The 5,343-nt window shown below is 36.2% G+C and overlaps 1 pseudogene; it reads right to left on the minus strand.

Annotated features, from left to right (window-relative positions):
- Window positions 1–1,627: 1,627 nt before the first annotated feature.
- On the minus strand, window positions 1,628–2,374 carry LOC137952193 (manganese-dependent ADP-ribose/CDP-alcohol diphosphatase-like; annotated as a pseudogene).
- Between the last annotated feature and the right edge of the window lie 2,969 nt (window positions 2,375–5,343).

The raw sequence follows: 5,343 nt of genomic DNA on the forward strand, positions 1-5,343 counted from the left end.
CCTCTTTCTTAATCTTTTCAAACATGAAACCCTAGAATCTAACAACTTAAAAACTTATGTTATTTTTTATGAGAAAAATATAAAAAACAAGAGAATGAATAAATTATAATAGTATACTTAATTAAAACATAATACTTAAACCCAAAATTAGCTAAAACAAACATGATTACTACACGAATAAGTAATTTAATGCATAATTAAAATTTATTAATATACTAATTAATTGAATTAGATATTATATTATTTAACGATTGCATTTTATTGTACATTAATACAATAATTATGTGAGCCAATTAACTGTGCACCTAATTAATAATAATAAAACAAATAAATAACGTTAAAAATAACATAAACGAATATAATAAGTTCAATTATTAATTTATTAATAACATATTATATACTTTAACATAAAAAGGAATGATTAAACAAGAAAAATTGATCAAATGCTAACTTTAACACACTTTATATTTTTACGTATTATTAATCAATAATATTTTTCGTTAAATTTAAAACCTTAGAAAATTGGATTATTAAAACCAAAATAATTGATCAAATGATTGATTTAATAATATTTTAATTAACACTATTAAATCACTAATATAATATAGTAATTAAGAAATAAATATAATGAATAAATAAAAAATTTATTTTATTAATAACACAAGATGATTTTTTTATGTGGTATTAATTAATAATATATTTTCACAAAATTAAAAGTAATTAATTGAACAAATGCATACTTTAACTATATTATAATTACCAAACTTAAATATCTAGTTTAATATAGTAATAAAATTTAATAAAAATAATAAGTAAAACAACATTATTGATGGGGGATATTTATAACACCCGTGTGGTGGATATTTATAACACATAATTGCAGATTTTTTTTTTTATGGCAGTCGAGAAAGGTTGTTTTCTCATCCCTCTTGTTTCTACAAGACCCACAAAGAAAGGAGGATGCCTCTACCTCCATGAGATTGTATGAAAACAAAAGGGGAGGGTACTTCTCCTTTCCCCTCATCTTCCATGAAAACTGAGGGAGGGAAGGTCTCATAATTTTATTTTCCATTCTAAAATTCAAAAAAATAAAATGTTCAGATAAGTAAATTCATTAAGGTATATTAACATGGAGGACATGCTTGTGCTTAGGTTCTAATGGTACAATAGTATTTGAAAACTACCTAATATTATGCTTTGTTAATTATAATATAAAATTTTATTTTTACCAAACTCTAATGAGTATAACTTACGATATTTTTTTCTGAAATTGATCATAGGATCAAGACAATGGATCACCTAAACATGAAATGATCTCTGCGAAAGTTGATTCTTCATAACTCATAGGAACATCAACAATCTAACAAAAGACTAGCATGCAGATTGGACCAAAGTAAAAAAATGCAGGGTGGATCCTCAATGCCATAAAAGAATACTTGTCATGAGTGTTCAAAGTGAACAAACTGTAAAAGAAGAAGTAAACTAGGGTGTTGACACTTTCAAGTTACTGAAAATCCAATTCCAAATTACAAGTCCATATAATTGAATGATGTTAATCATGCTAATATACAACTTTATCTACATCATTTGAGCAAGAAAAGAGAGAATTTACTTGCAGATATTTCTCTCATGAAGAAAAAACCATTTCAGTACTAACCATCCAATTGATGCCTGAAAGAAAAATTCGGTCACAGTAGACATCCACATGCCCGAATGCATCTGTCCCTGGAGGACATTCAAGAGCCGCTTCAAGCACCCGATGATGAATCCCATGCGAATCCATGGAGTAGCCACCTTTATGATCATGGCCAGCAAAGCAAGCCTTCACACAGTTGTATCTGTGTATTAACTCCATTACTTCATCATAGTTCCATAATAGTGCTTCTGGGGAAGCATTTTGGATGCAAAGGTAGATGACAACACACAATAACCTTCTGGTTGCACATACTTGCATCTTGCCGGATACCCTCAAGCCACAGCAATTGTTCCTTCCCAGCAGCTCCATTGAACATAAGGTATCTTCTTTCAAGCTCCACTAGCCCTACAGGACTGTTCTTGTCACTATTCGGGTTCTTGGTTTGTAAAATTTGTATGCATTTAGGTGATCCTCAGGCCAACCAATAGCACTAATGTCATAAGCATCAAGTACTACAAATTTGTACTCTGGTGATGGAATAAAATCATAATAGGCTCAACCATGGAGTGAAGGCAACTTCAGCACTTCCAACAAAGTTTCATGAGGGAGGTTGTAAAGAGAGTGGTTGCCTAGCATGTGGTAAATAGGCATGTGGAAATTGTTGAATTCAGTGATGACTTTTTGTGTAGCTGATTGAGATTCTGATTTCGGACTAAACCCATCAATAATGTCACCAAAATTTTACCAAAATTTCACAAAATAACACCCAAATCTCCCGACCACAAGGTAAAATCATTCCATAGCACTTCAAAATTTTTTACCAACATTCTATAACATTTCAAAATTAATCAAACTATTTCCATTCCAAATGCACTAAACCCTAAACCCTAAACCTTAAACCCCAAACACTAAACCTAAACCCTAAATCCTAAACCCTAAACCCTAGACCTTAAAACCCCTAAAAAGCACCAAACTTTAAACCTAAACCTTAGACCTTAAAACCCCTACAAAGTTCGAAACCATAAACCCTAGACCTTAAAACCCCTAAAAGCCCCAAACCCTAAACCCTAAACCCTATCACCCAAAACCGAGAATCCTATTTTTTTAAAAAAAACCCTAAACCCTAAAAATAAACCCTAAACCCTAAAAATAAACCCCTAAACCCTAAAAATACCATAAACCCTTAAATACCAAGCACTAAACCCTAACCCTAATCCCAAAATTAAACCCAATAAAGACAAAATTGAACCATAAATACCATAAACCCTAACCTTAAATCCCCAAATTACGCACATAAATTAAAATTAAATCAAATACATCACTAAATTAATCAGAAAAAATTAGGGTTTAGGCTTACCTTCTAAAATTTGGGGAAACCGAAGCCAAATGGTGAAATCAAAGCCGAATAGGAAAATCGAAGCTGAATCGAAGTAGAATAGAAGAAATTGATGCCAAAATGTCAAAAATTGAAATCAAAATGGGAGAAATCAAACGAAATTCGGAGGTATTTTTGGGAAAAAGAGAGTAGCGACAGGGAGAAGGAAGTGGGAGGCCGAGAGGGATAAGAGAGAGAGAAACAAGCGGGTGGCCGAGAGAGCGAGAGGCCGAGAGGGAGAGCGAGTGCAAGGGAGAGAGAGGGAGACTGGGAGGACATTCGCAGCGAGAGGGAGAAGGAAAAGGGAGGCCGAGAGGGAGAAGGGAACAACAAGAGGGAGAAAAGAGAACAAAGATGGAGGCCTAGAGAGAGAGGAAAAACTTTTCGGAGGAAGAAGTGACGAGAGAAGGAGGAGAACAAGAGAGGGAGGGTGCGTGAGAGAGATCGAAAAAAAATCGACGAGGGTTCGAAGCGCAACACCCGCTTTATCCAGATGATTTGCAATATACTGCAGAAACTGGATTCCTAAAATTAAACCGTAGAGATGAATTTTAGATTCATCTAATTCATCAACATGAATTAAATATTAGTATTCTACTAACGACGTTAGGAGATGAACTGAATAATTCGGGTAAAGTTCATCTCCTACGTCCCCCCTCTCGTGGTCCTCTACTATCGATGTCGGGAGATTGAACTAAGTCTTGTTCAATGAGAAAACGTGTAACACAAAAAACATAAACTAAAAAGGGACAACATACGTCCCACAACAAAATCCGGGCCATAGTCTGATTAAATTACAAATATGCCCTTAAACGCAACGGCATTACTCAGAATGTCAAAGTAATTTTACGTGCGTTTCCATTCGAACTCGCTGCAGAGACCCAATCCGTAACGCTCTTTTCTCCGGCAGCTCTCCGCTTAACACGTGTCAAGAGAACTTTATAGGTAAGTATCTATATTTAGAAACTCCTCTGGGGGCGTTACTTTTCCGCGACTTGCCTCGCAAGACTTACTTTCCCCAATTTAAACTCACCGCCTTCCTCTGAGCCTCAGGTTGTGGAAATTACACATATAAACACCTTTCTCACAGCTTTTTTGTCATCGACGTTTCTCGTTTCTTTGTTTGTAAGATTGCTCAAAAGGATCCATGAAACCCTCCGTCTCTACTCCCCAGAAAATGGATGCTTCTTCTTCTTCTTCCCCTGCCAAGAATTTTGGGTTTGGTACTGGTCTGAGCAAGCATTCCCTACCCAAGTTCAAGCATGTGGATGAGAAGAAGAGAATGGATACCAGTCGTTTGCAGAGTAGACTGGCCAATATCAAGAAGAAGATGGAGGAGCTTTGCGTGTTGTGTGATACCAAGGGGTTTCTTTTGTGTTACTCGCCGTCTTTTGGTATGGAGACATGGCCGAAGAATCAGAATGAAATTCTGCCCTTGATTCAAAAGTTTGTGGAAAGCAGGAACAAGCTTCAAGAGAAGACTCAGGTTGAGGGTAGTGAAAAAAGGGTTCAGTGTCTTTCGTCTTTGTTGGCGGTGGTAAAGCAGCAGCAGGGTGAGCAGGCTAAAAAAGGCGCTCTAATTCGGTTAATATGCGGTAACCGCAGCATCGATGGAATGAATTTGAGGGAAATACGTGAGATCTGCGCTCGCATTAATTCGGCGATAGCGGCTCTCAAGAGGGTGCTCGTCGCTAGAGGGAAGGGTCCGAAGGTAGAAGAACTCCCGAGTGAAGCCGTGGAGATGGAAGATAAGTATGCGAAGAAAGAGGAGAATCTGATCGAATCATTGGGGAAGAGCGTGAAGAAAGACGAGCACTCGAAGAAAGAAGAACTTAATCTGACATTGTCTCTGTGAAAGCAACAGTTTCTGGTCTTATTATTCTCGATTTCTTACTCAAGAAGGGTGCTCGATGATTTGGGTACCCATCTCCAGGTTTTGCATTTCTTGTTCCTTGTTCATACCAAAGTAGGGCGCCTAATGATTTTGGTGCCTCCTTGTCATCTATATAGGTTTTGCGTTTCTTGTTCTTCGTTTCTCACTCAATTTGGGCACCCTTGTGTTTTACAGGGAAACCTTAATGAATCTCTTCTTTGTGAAGATCTATTGATGATTTCTGTTCATGTAAATACCATGAATTGAAGTTTGAAATACATAATTGCAGTCTATGACTATTTGTGCAGTTGTTTTTTTATTTAATTTCGTAACCGTTCGGATTAAATTTGTTTGCCTAAGTTTTTTTTTCTCATAGTGGGTTATGACTAGGGGTGGCATCGAGCCGAACCGAGCCCGAACCTGTCTATGTTCGAGCCGAGCTTAATTTAAATACTTCAA

Source organism: Aristolochia californica, unplaced genomic scaffold, assembly GCF_029961685.1.
Source record: "Aristolochia californica isolate CCGP_79_NKW_82.1479 unplaced genomic scaffold, dmAriCali1.0.hap1 SCAF_15, whole genome shotgun sequence".
Taxonomy (NCBI): Eukaryota; Viridiplantae; Streptophyta; class Magnoliopsida; order Piperales; family Aristolochiaceae; genus Aristolochia; species Aristolochia californica.